At 38.4% G+C, this 13886-nt stretch overlaps 1 protein-coding gene across 1 annotated transcript in view; it reads right to left on the reverse strand.

Moving 5' to 3' along the window:
• The window catches only part of VOPP1 (VOPP1 WW domain binding protein), a 160130-nt gene that overhangs the window by 61518 nt on the left and 84726 nt on the right, over positions 1 to 13886 (reverse strand). The gene's annotated exons all lie outside the window — the stretch shown is intronic.

Raw genomic sequence — 13886 nt, forward strand, 5'->3', positions numbered from 1 at the left:
CAGAACTCGATGCCATTCCTATAACACAGTTGGTGCTTAATAAATGCTTCTTGATTGATTGATTCCTCTGACAAAAGGAAACTTCTGAATATCTGTTTGATTTGAATGCAATGCAATGTCTTTCTTGTTTCAATTGAATTTTAAAAACGATGCTGATGACAGCATTTTGCTCAGTCAACCAGCCAACAATAATGGCTAGCATTCATTAAGCACTTACTATGTGCCAGTCTGAATATTACCTTTGAAAAGCTTCATCAGCCTTTTTAATAGACTGAATGTGCCCAGCATTGCTACAGGACCAATGAAATGAGGTGGAAAATGTTACCAAAGGAACTGAATCCATAGTCCTTTTCCCTGAGCAACTCATGATGCAATAAAAAAATTTACCAAAATACATCACATTAGTGCTTTATTTACAATAACAATAATAACAATGACATTTGCATTAGCATTCTACTAGGTGCCAGGTACTGTGCTAAACACTTTACAATTAAACAATTTACAATCATGTAATTCTCACAACTACCCTGGGAAGTATCTATTATTACCCTCATTTTACAGATAAGGAAATCAGAGAGAAAAAAAAGTTCAAATATTTGCTTAGAGTCATGCAGCTAGTAAGTATCTGAGCTCAGATTTGAATTCAGGCCTTCTTGGGTCCAGGTCCAGGGTTCTGTCCACTCCGCCACTTAGTTTTATAATCTTTAGTGTTACAAGCAGGGAAGGCAGATGTGGCAGATGAATAACAGCTATGGTCTCTCACTGGACCAAAAGCAGTGTTTGGAAAGAGCTATAAAGAATCAAAACTGAGAGGATATGGAGAGAGAGACATAAAAATATAAAGATGACAAAGTGAAAAACTATAAATGAGGCATTGGGACACTTGGGTTAAAGTCCCAGCTATAGATAAATCACTTAATCTCTGTACCTCAGATTTTTTTTTAATCTGTCAAATTGGAATAATCCTACTAGCTATCTCATGGGATAGTTATAAGAAGGAAGTAGAAAATAGATGTAAAAATGCTTTGAAAATAAAATTGAACACAAAATCATTGTATGTGGTGGCCAATTAAGAATAGGAGAACATGGATGTAAATATATGTATGAAGAGAAAGTTATTTCCTTCTCTCAAGGAGCTTACATTCTAATAAGGAAAGACAATAGATAGAAGGCAGATGGAAAAGGGGTATGGTAGAGATGAAGGTACTCTGAACGTGAGCATTATAGAGAAATGAGAGCGAAGAGGAATGAAGACGTGGCTGGTTTGAGGTCCTAGGAGGAATCAATAAATCAGAATGAGAGAAGGTGCCCCCAGAGTGTTAAGTCCAAGAAGCAAAATGGCAGGGACCCAAAGGGCAATGGATAGATGAATGATGACTATAAATAAGTAGCAGCAAATCACCAATGAGTACTTGTACACGAGAAGTAGCATAACGGGGCCTAGAAACAATGTGATCAGAAACATCCAAGAGCTTTCTCGGTGCCATAGAATGTTCAGATATCTGGAGTAATCCAGGGGCAACTCATGGGGTAACGGATAGGGGAGCCCCAGTTTGTTCCACTGAAAGGAACTTCCAACTCAGTAAGATCACAGCTCAAAGTATAACAGCTCACTTAAGTGTTTCTTGGTTCCCAAAGTGTTTTGTAAACACTCAGTCCTTCAAAATAACTGAGAAGGAGCTGAGAATCTATATCAAGTCTCAGTTATCTCGCCCACAATTAGTCCCTCCAGGTCAAGCACATTAACAGAAAAGGTCTGAAGGAGCTTGTTTTGCTATTCCTCACTATTCTCTGATCTGTTGATTGCAGAAGGAGGGTGGAGAAGAAAGGGATTTTGGTCTCAAAGGATCTCAGTCTGGTGCCTTTGACAAAAGCACTAAATTTACTTACAACATTAATTACTTGTAGATAGTAATGAACACATAGAGACAGAGAGAAACAGATAACAGCACAGGGTAATTTAAACTTATAGCAGCACAAGGCAAGGGAAGTCCTTGGAACTGTAAATGGGCCCACGAAGGGGCGGGGGTGATATTTGGAAGTGGATCCAAGAAAAGAATTACCTTGTGCATTACCACTGATAAACAGAAGGCTGTAAGCTACTGATGACAAGGACCACCTCCCAGGATTCTTTGTGTCCTACAAAGCTTTGCACATAGAAGGCACTCAATGAATATGTATTTAATGAATGGCCATTAATGACCTGACCTTCCTCTGTGTTTACTGCCCATCTCTGTCATTCTCCATTTACCCTATTCTCCTCCCTACTGATGGACGTGAGATCTCCCCTTATATGCCATGTCATCCCCCACCTCTGGATGACCAGCTAGTCAATAAACATTTATTTAAGTGCCTATTATGTGCCAGCCACTGAATGGACTCCCTCCTCACTTCCACCTCAGAGAATTCCTCACTTCCTTCAAGATTCAGGTCAGCATGTAAAAAGTAACAGCAATTACTGTAACAATGATCAACTGTGAAAGACTTAACTGTTCTGGTCAAGACAGTGATTTAAGGTAATTCCAAAGACCCCAAGAAGAAAAACACTATCTGGGTGTATTTGGAAGCATGCCTTTTTTTTTTTTAATATACTTTTAATTTTTTAGGTATATGTGAGATATGGTTAATATGGAAATATTTTATATGACATATAATTGCTATCATATTGCTTATCTTTTCAAGGGGTGAGGGAAGGGTGAGAGGGAAAGAGAATCTGGAACTCAAAATTTTGAAAAATGAATGTTAGAAAATCTACATGTAATTGGAAAATATTTGACAAAAAAGAATATTGTAGAATATAAAAAAGATTCAGTTTAAGCACCCCTGTTTACATTAACAATTTTTTTGAAACCCTAGCTGCCAGCACCCTCCTCTCCCCAAACTATCTTGCATTTATTGTGCATATGCAAAAAAGCACATTAGGACTCAGATTTCCTTCTTCCCTTTGGAGTTAAGTTTGAAAGAGCAACTGAGCCGCCTTAAAATTCTCTTAAGAGTCTTCATTTGAAGCCTTACTGGTGGTCCTGCCAAAGTACTCTTTATACAGATGTGAATCCCTTCTTCCCTTTCTTTGCTCCAACTTCAAAGTGGGGTAAGGGCAAAGGGAAGGGAGTTAGGTACAATGATAATTAAGGCCTAGAATCATGCAACAATACAGATCAGTTTCTATAGTCTAGATGAGAGGTTCTTAAGCTGGGGTTAATAACCATGAATAAATTTCAACAAGTCCTTGAATTTGGATGGAAAAACATTAAATACTTCTAGTAACCACTAAACTGAAATTTAGCATTTCTCTTGATTATGAACTTAGGAAATGAAATTTTCTGAGAATATGTTTATGGATTTCACCAGATTGCCACAGGGATCTATGATACAGAAAAGGTTAACCCCTCTCCCCTTACCTGGGCAGACCAACATGAGAGAGTCATGGTCTGAAGAAACACCTCTTGGCATCAGGTTTGCACCTGAGAAGGTCAAATACTATCAACCACAGGGCCAGCTCCTAATGGGACTTGTGAATGATCTGCTGCCTGAGCGTTCCCAAGTAGACTCATCTCACTGACTGATTGTGCCATTAACACCTGCTTTTTCCACTGTCTAATCAATATCCGGGCCCACAAAAGGAAGAATACGCCTCACTTCAGAAGAAATATTAGGAGGCTGATTCATACTTGGCAGCAAGAGCCTTGCCATCAATGAGCTGGAATTCATCTCCTACTTGTACGCTTGTCTGCATCTGGACACGATCCTGGGGCCATTTATCTTTGATTCACCTGCACTGCAAATGACCCGAACAGGAGAGCAGAGAGTTCGCTGCCCAGTCAGCTAGAACCTCAGCACCTGAGGTCCAAAGTTACCTTAGAGATCGTCTAGTCCAAGCCTGTCATTTTACAGAGCAGCCCAAGAAAGACTGCTGCTGCTCAGTCCTTTCAGCCATGTCCAACTCTTCGGGACCCCATTTAAAGTTTTCTTGGTAAAGATACTGGAATGATTGGCCATTTCCTTCTCCAGCTCATTTTGCAGATGAGGAAACTGAGGCAAATAGTGTTAAGTGTTTTGTTCAAGATCACACAGTTAAAAAGTGGTGGAGGCCAGATCTGAAGTGAGTTCTTACTGACGCCAAACTCAGTCTTCTAGCCATTGTACCACCTTGCTGGCTGTAGAAAGATTAAAGGTGCCCAAATGACCTGTAGCTATATTTATCTATCTATCCAACTGTCCTTCCATCTATCATCTTATCAATTCATGATCTTATCTATCTGTCCATCCATCCATTATATATGTATCCACCCATCATCTTATCTATCTATCCATTCATGATTTTTCTATCCATCTATATATTATATATCTATCCATCTATGATCTTATCTATTTTCATCTATCCAACAATCCATTTATTTATCTATTTATCCATCATCTCATCTACTATTATCTATCCATAACCATCCATCTATCTATGTATCCATCCATCATCTTATCTATGCAGTCATCTATCTCTCCATCCTCTAATCTATCTATCCACCAATATATCTATCTATTCATCTGTATCTATCCATCCATGATCTTATCTATCATACATTCATCCATCCATCTATCTATCTATCTATCTATCTATCTAGTTAGTAGCTTATCAAACCCAGGTCTCCTAACTACTTGGAGTAGCATGATGCAGTGGAAGGACTACTTAATTTGCAGTCAGAAGACCTGAATTTTAATCCTGTCATTAATAAATAAGGCAGCGAGGTGGTCCAGTGGAGAGAGTTCTGGAGTTGGAATCAAAAACTCTGAGTTAAAACCCTGCTCTACACACTGTCTCCCAAGTTTGTTGAGAAACAAAGAATCTAAGATACAAAATGTTTTGCAAACTTTAAAATGTTATAGAAATGTTTATTATTATTAACTATGTGTGTGTCTTTACTTTAACTCCTCTAGACATTCATTTACCTAATCTCTAAAATGAAGAATTTGGACTAGATAATTTCAGAGTATTGTTTACAGCTTTCAATTTATATTCTTCATTCATTTCCCTGGGCTAAATCCCAAAATTTCCCTCACTTTTACCCAGTCATGCTTTAAGTTAGCCGAACTGTCCTTAACTTCAGGACATTTCATATAGCATGGATAGATATTTTTGCTTCCCCCTTCCAGTGAATTTATTTTCTAGCCTAACCTAGTTTCCCCCTCCAACTTTCTTATTCCTATCAAAGTAAATGGTACTCTCCCAGCCCTCAAATAATGATGTGTTTTTTGTTAATTTCTCCCTCCTCTTTACCCCTTGTACCACATCAATCACCTAGCCCTATCACTCCTCCTTCAATCCAGCCTGAGCCCTACTCAAGGTTAATCTTCCTAAGGAACTCTCCCTGTCATGATATTCCCTGACCAGAAGGCTTCAGGGCATCCTGGGACTGACTGGGCAGTCCCAGTTCCTCCAACTGACTTTCCAGGATCTTCGCTGGCCCTGGTTTGCCCAGTCCTATGAGGGTTTCCTCTGATGATCAAACCATGCTTCTCAGTATTCATTTGTTCTATAAAAATCAATTGACGGATGAGCACTTCATAAGTGCCTACTATGTGCTGGGCAATGTGTCTCAGCATTCATTTGTTCTGTAAGAATCAATCTGTTGATGAGCATTTAGTAAGTGCCTACTATGTGCCAGGCACTGTTTCTCAGCATTCATTTGTTCTGTAAGAATCAATCCATTGATGAACATTTAGAAAGTGGCTCCTATGTGCCAGGCTCTGTGCCAGTCATGTCAATTTCAAAGAATGAAACAATTGCTATTTTTAAGGTGTCTGCGTTCTAATGGGGAGACAGCAAATACATATACAACCATATATGTCAAATGGAAAGAGAATATGCAGAAAATGGTTCAGTAGAAGACAGTTTGGGAGAAAGGACGAAATCATGAGAGTTTCTTGTGGAAGGTGCAAGAGCTAGGTCAGAACAGCTTATGCACTTCTAGGTGTCTTGGGAAGGGGACATTGAACTGTGTAGGGGGAACATTCATATATAACATTTTTACCTATACACCTTTGCATAGGTGAGCACTTAGTAATTGTCTACTACCAGGCAATGTTTCTCAGCAGGCATTTGCCTTCCTATTGCTGCCTCTTAGAATCTCTACCACCCTTTGGAGCTCAAGTCAGTCTTTTAGGAGAGGCTTTTTTGGATTCCTCCAGTTAATGGTAATCTGAAATCACATTGTATTGTATGTGTGTGTGTGTGTATAGACATGTACACATAGATGCCAACACCCACCCACACATGCACACATCTGCATATATACATGGATATACATATATACATACACATGTGTATGTAAATAGATCAGAACCTAAGCATTTTACATTTCCCAACTCATCTCCTAGTGTATGCAAATGTGTTCTGTTTTCCATCTTGTGCGAGGGGTTGGGCTTTCCCTGAGCTCATGTAGTGCTGTTTTGACAGTTGGTTTCCCCAGTGAGCTAAGATTTTATTTCTTGTCAGACTTGCTTGAAACAGGAGCAGTGGGGGGTCATGCCAGCTGGTGCTGGTGATACCCCTTCCCATTCCTCTCAGCCTAGCCACATCTTATTACTTTTCAAACTCTAACATAAAGTACTTTTACACCCCCTCAATGAAGCCTTCTCTGACATCTACAGCCCACAGCCTCCTTGACCTTTTCAAAAGTCCTATTTCCCTGTTCCACTCTATGATTTAAGGCAGTGTGGGCAGAGGCAAAAGAGATCTTATGATCCAACAGTACATGTTCTGACTTCCCTGGACATTGGGGCTCCCAAAGGAATTACTGTTAACAGCAGCAGCAAGCAGGATTCCAAGGTCAGAACAGGCACTTCTGGGGACAGAACTCACCTTAGCAAGCTTAGCTCAGGAGGATTTGGAGATATCCTAGCAACAAGCTAAAGGAGATGTTAATGTCATAGGTATGGTAGCTGTTGTGTGTCATAACCCAAGTCTGCTACATACCCAATACATGCCCATATGTCCAACAAAAATAAGGGAGCCCTATTCACTTCCTACCTGGACCACTGAAATGGCCTCCAAACTGATCTCCTTGCATCCACTGCTCACCCCTACTTTCTCAACTCCTTTCTGCTCATAGCTGCCAAGTGCCTATTTCTAAACACATCTCACTCCTGGCACTCCCTACTAATGAACCTGCAATGAGTCCCTATTGCCTCTAAGAAAAATGCAAATTTTTCATAATCTGGAATTTAAAGTCTTCACAGGCTGACTCCAGTCTATCTCTTCATACTAGTCAAGTCAACAAGCATGCATTAAGTGCCTACTATATGTCAGGCACTGTGATAAGGGCTGGGGGTACAAAGGCAAACTCAAAGGAGTTCATGGTCTAATGGGAAAGCTAATGTGTAAACAATGATGTACAAAAATTACTCCCACCCTCACACACTTGACTTTCCAACCAAAGAAAACAACTTTTAGTCATTCATATATAACATTTTTTACCTATACACCTTTGCACAGGTGAGCACTTAGTAATTGCCTACTATGTGCCAGGCAATATTTCTCAGCATTCATTTGCCTTCCTATTGCTGCCTCTTAGATTCACTATCACCGTTTGGAGCTCAAGTCACTCTTTTAGGAGCCTCCAGTTAATGGTAATCCGAAATCACTTTGTATCATCTGTGTGTGTGTGTGTGTGTGTGTGTGTGTGTGTGTGTGTGTGTATATAGACATGTACACATAGATGCCAACACCCACCCACCTACACATGCAACACATCTGTGTATATATATATATATATATATATGGATATACATATATACAGTACACATGTGTATGTAAATAGAAAGATAGAATGAGAAACAGAGACGAAAGAAAAGAGAAAGAGATATTTATATTTACTTAGAGATATTTATATTTACTTATCTGAACATATGTTATTTCCCCTAGCAGAATATAAGCTCCTTGGGAATACAAACTGTTGATTTATCTTTTTATCCCTGGCACCTTAGCATTAGTCTCTGGTACACTTAATAAATACTAAATAAAAAAAAATTAATTGAACTGAATGGGATAGAATAAAAGAACACTGAACTTGGAATCAGACACATCACCTTGAGTCCTGGCTCTTCCTTTATGATTTTGGTCGACTAAATAAATTTCTCAGATATCCAGTTGCCTTATCTATAAAATGGGAACAATTTTTGTTCTATTGTTATGAAGGAAAGGTTTTATAAACCATAATGCACTTTAGAAATGTGACTAAATCACTTATTCCAGATGAAAACCTGGCTCCATGTATAGCCTTGTCCCATGTTCTTGTTTCTGTATCACGTAGCAAAGTCAAAACCAAGGCTATAACACTCCTGCTGGACCCAACTCTCCCTAACACTGCCTAACTGTAGTAGGGGCTACTGTGGCTCCAAGGACACTTGGGACACTCTGTGAGTGTCCTGCTGAAGCAGTGTTTCCAAGAGGAACGCCGTGAAGTGTCAGAGAAGACTAGAGAAGGTACAACCACAATGGACTGGATGGAGCCATGCTGAAGACAAAAGGCACTGGATGTGGAGCCAGAACACTGTTCATCAGTTTCTGTTCATCAGGACCTTGGACAGGACATTTCACCATAGAGATCCCAGCTAGAAATGTAGTGTGGGGCTGGAGAAATCTGCCTCTTTAATTATTAAAAGGGCAGGGGCACAGACATGGAAAGACCACCAGGTGCATGTTTCTTTTCTTCTCACTCATTTGCATACAAGAACAAAAGTGTTTTGAAAATTTGAAAATCCAGGAGATTACAAACCTAGAGACCCCCGGGCAATATGCCGGAAGAATAACCAGACTGGCCAAATTGTAGCATATAATTGTGATGGAATACTACTGAGCTAGAAGAAATGATGAGCTCAATGCTCTTAGAAAAACATGGAACGGCTTGCATGAAATAATGAAAAGTGAAATAAGCAGAACCACAAGCATATTCTATATGGTAACAGCAATATTGTTTTAAGAATGAAGAATGAGATACATTGTTGGTGGAATTGTGAATACATCCAGCCATCCTGGAGAGCAGTTTGGAACTATGTTCAAAAAGTTATCAAACTGTGCCTACCCTTTGATTCAGCAGCATTGCTACTGGGTTTGTATCCCAAAGAGATCTTAAAGGAGGGAAAGGGACCTGTATGTGCAAGAATGTTTGTGGCAGCCCTTTTCATAGTGGCAATTAATTGGAAACTGAGTGGATGCCCATCAATTGTGGTACATAAATGTTATGGAATATTATTGTTCTGTAGGAAATGACCAACAGGATGACTTCAGAAAGGCCTGGAGAGACTTACATGGACTGATGCTGAGTGAAATGAGCAGGACCAGGAGATCATTATATACTTCAACAACAGTGCTATATGATGATCAATTAAGATGGGCGTGGCCCTCTTCAACAGTGAGATGAACCAAATCAATTCCAATAGAGCAGTAACGAACTGAACCAGCTACACCCAGCGAAGGAACTCTGGGAGATGACTATGAACCACTACAGAGAATTCCCAATCCCTCTATTTTTGTCTGCCTGCATTTTTTATTTCCTTCACAAGCTAACTGTACACTATTTCAAAGCCTGACTCTTTTTGTACATATACTGTATTTAATTTACACTTAATTATACATGTATTGGTCAACCTGCCATCTTGGGGGGGGGGGGGAAGGAGGGGAAAAATTGGAACAAAAGGTTTGGCAATTGTCAATGCTGTAAAATTACCTATGCATATATCTGGTAAGTAAAAAGCATAAAAAAATAATGAAGAGTGAAATAAGCAGAACACAAAAATATTCTTTATAGTAACAATATTGCTTTAAGAGTGAAGAGTAAAATAAGTAGAATTAAGAGAATATTTTATATAGTAATATTAATATTATTTTAAGAATGAATTCAAATAAGTTAACTTTTATAAATACTCAAATTAACTATAAAAGTCATATGAAGAAAGATGCTGTCTGCATCTAGAGAAAGAAACAAATATTAGTATATATTAAATGATTTTACATATATATGTACATATATATTTGTATCTAATGATTGCTATCTCTAAGGCAGAGAGGTAGAGGATAGGGAAGGAAAAAATTTCTATTTATATTTGAAAGCATATTATGCATAGTAGATTTACAGTTTCATATACAATCTTTTTATTGTACTGTTTGGAAATATTTTTATTCCATAAATTAAAAAACAATTTTTTTAAAATTTCAAAAGAATAGACTCTAAATGAATATTGACTAAGAGTGGCTTAGCCTGCAGAAATTAATTGGGGAGTTGTATAGATTTTAAGTCAAAGAAAGACCTTTGTCAGAGAAGCAATCCCACTAGATTCAAAGCAGTTTGAAAGTAGGGACTTTCCTTTGCTTCATTGCTTAACATTATGCTTGGCACATAGTAAGTACTTAATGAATGTTTATTGATTGAGTGGTAATCAGAAAACGTCTGGGAAAAGCATGAGTCCAATAGTTAGCTGGAATAGGTCTGGCTTTGTGTTCCAAAGACCATGGCTTGAGGTCAGGAGTATCATTCTAAAATGGAAACACCTTTATCAGGTAAGACTCAGAGAAATAAGTAAATATTCTTATGGAAGGAAGCTTCTCTTCACTCACCATCTCCAATTCCTTAGCTAAGAATACTAGACTTTTTCCTACAGTCTTGAGCTAAAGAAGCTATAGCATCCTTCACACTGGGGCCTTCCCTCTCAGATGTTCTCCAACTTATTCTCTCTCATTTGTCCATAGTTGGTTGGAAGCTCTATCTTTCTCATTGGACTGTGAATTTCTGAGAGCTGGGACTGTTTTTGCCTTTCTCTGTATTCTATGGGCTGAGCAAAGTACCTAGTAGGTACTTAATAACTGCTAGTTTACTGATTGACAAAAAGTCTCTGGAAGCTGAAAGAGTAAAGAGAGAACCCTCTCATCCTCCCATGAAGAAGGAGCGGGACCCCAGATGAGGTTCCAGCTAAAGTCAGAAACGCAGTGCTGAGAGACGTTCTCTAGCCCGATGCCTTGGGACAACAGCAAAAAGGGAGTAGAGGAGCAACATGGAGCATTATTGAATGGCCACATGAGTCCAGCCCTGCATAGCATGTCTGAAGGGGATAGTGCGATGAGAGCCCCCAAACATATGAATATCCCTGCAATACTAGAAGTGAGACTTTCCTTCGATATATATGCCCTAGGCTCATGGGTTCCCTATGAGTGTGCCCCTCCAACATGTGTGCTGGTACATTTTCCTATGTGTATTTATGTGTATTTGTTATGTTCAGTGTTTATGCCTTCAGCACATAATCTGGATAAATTTTCCCTATGTGTGCATTTCTCAATGTACGTGTCCTTGCATATCTATTCCTTACATATATTTACTATTCCCTATAACATATCTTGTGGGAAAGATGAGAAAGTTTTATTTCCTATTTATAATTAATATTTTTATGTGTTGTTGTTTTTTTTTTTTTTGCTGTTTTTCTGTTATTTTATTAAGTATTTTCAGTTTGAATTAACCATATCTTTTCTGGCTGATTAATAAATGCAGATACAATGATGGAAGCTTATAAGTGGTAGTTATGAATGGCAATAGAGTCAAAGTATACCCAGGACTTGGGGTAGCTTTGTTTAATCCACTGAGGAATTGGGTAGCACTCACCAGGTGCTATAGAAAGAGAGCAATAATATTGTCTCTACCTATCTCACAAGGTTGTTATAATGATCAATGTATTGCACCATAATAATCCCATAGCACTATGTTAATTATCATTAACTTGATTTCTAATATAGTAATAGTTAACAAGTGTCTTCAAAACAAAGATCCAAAAGATAATTAATGCACATATTTAACCTATATCAGATTGCCTGCAGACTTGGGGAGAGGGAAGGAGGAGAGAGGAAGAAAAATTTGGAACACGAGGTTTTGCAAAGATGAATGTTGAAAACTATCTTTGCATGTATTTGGAAAAATACAATACTCTTAAAATCATTTTTAAAAGATGCTTAAAATAGCAGAAATGCCAGAGATGAAAATTAGGGAAATTTCCAAAAAGAGGTTCTGGACCCTTTCTAGGCCTTAAATGGAGTTTACTAAGTCTAGTCCTATCTGGACAGGATGTAGTAAAAAGGTCAACTGTCAGTTTTCAAAGATAGAAATAATCCTCATTGTATCTCCCAGCTACCTTGGCAGGAAGTGAACTCTCAGATATTAAAATTCATGTACAATGTTCTCTGTCAAATGTCACTTGTCGGGAGCGCTTTTCTCCTGTTCAGGCAAATGAAGAGGAAAACATTGTCTCCTGATTTATGCAGCCTTGTGCCTGTCACAAGCCCAGGATGTTTTTCATAGCAAATGAGTTTGATTTTGGGAAGTGTGATGGGCTTTTCCTATCACCTCCTCCACGGCGGCTGCCTCAGGTGCTTCTAGCCCTGGAGACAAAAGGAAATTGATGAAATGATGAGAGAGCTTGGGATGGATGGAAGGGGACCCAGGCAGAGAGAATGAAAATGAAGGAACTGGACTTTTTTTCCTTTTCTTGCATTCCTGAGAGCCCACATGAGCAGGTACCTATTTTTAACCCAGACTGTTGCTAAGAGAAGCTATCCAAGGTGCCTTGAACCAAGCCACAAAATGGCACATTTTAATTAAGAACTTTTGAAATGAGACTCTTAGAGCAGAGGAGTAGGAGGGATAGAAATTCCTTTTTTTAAAATTTGGTTTCCTATCTATCTTTACTTTCATGATTGTTCCTTTAGGAAAAGAAAGAATTATAATGGTATATTTTGCACAAATTACTTTAGTATTCTAGAGGTTGAAGGGACCTGAAAGACAATCTGAACTCATTCATTTCACAAAACTGGAAACTAAGATGGAGAAAGAGGGGAAGCAAATAGCTCTGCAATTACATGGCTATTTAGAAGAAGAGACATAACTAGAACCTCAACTTTTTCATTTCTATTTCAATGTTCTTCTCAGTATTCAACTCAATTCATATCAACAAATATTTCTCAAGGGCCATGGTGCCATGGATACAAAGGCAACAAGGAAAGAAGGTCTGCCTTTAGGATGCTTACATTCTACTGGAGGTATAGATGGAAGTGGAATTATAAATATACACAGAAAAAGAAATGTAAAATATATACAAAGAAGTTTCAGTATCTCTCCCCTTAATTTAGCCACGAAATATTTTGTGCCTAGAACTTTAATATGTTCTGGGGTTATAGTATATCACTAGGGTGAGATGGGGGGAGAAATGGGGACATTTGCAAAAAAATATTGGCAATTAAGTCTATTTTCATAACCCCCAATTTGCCATTTATAATAAACATTTTGCTACATGATTCCTCATTTCCTATTTTCAGAGGAAAATCTAACTCTGGAATTGGCATTTTCTGATAGAATTCATAAGAGCTATTATTCACATTGTGTGAAACATGAGGGTTTGTGATGGGAACACAGTTTGGGAAATATTCAGTGTCCTAGATCACCTACGCATAAAGCAAAGGAAAAAACCATCAACAACTCAGAACAAGAAAGGCGAAATCAGGTTCCCTGGGTAGTTGAAGTGAAAAGCCCCATTAGCATCAAAAGACAGGCATCTGTTTAACTTAATTTAACTGTAATGTTGGAATGAGACTTAGAGGCATACAGGCAGACAGAGGAAGTCAAAAGAATATCATATGAGACCTCTGGGCAGACAAAAGCAATTTAGAGCTTCAAAACTAAGAGAGCCACTGTCAAAAAACCTCTTACAAAACAGGTTTGAAGCCTTCGATGTTATTTCCCCAATGCTTTGACAAAGTAAGTTACAATTACCAAACAGAGATGTAACAAGAACATATTTTCCCCTCACAAAATGATATCTACAAAAAGAGGCAAAAAACCTAGCTTCTTTATTAG

Source organism: Sminthopsis crassicaudata, chromosome 1, assembly GCF_048593235.1.
Source record: "Sminthopsis crassicaudata isolate SCR6 chromosome 1, ASM4859323v1, whole genome shotgun sequence".
Lineage (NCBI taxonomy): Eukaryota > Metazoa > Chordata > Mammalia > Dasyuromorphia > Dasyuridae > Sminthopsis > Sminthopsis crassicaudata.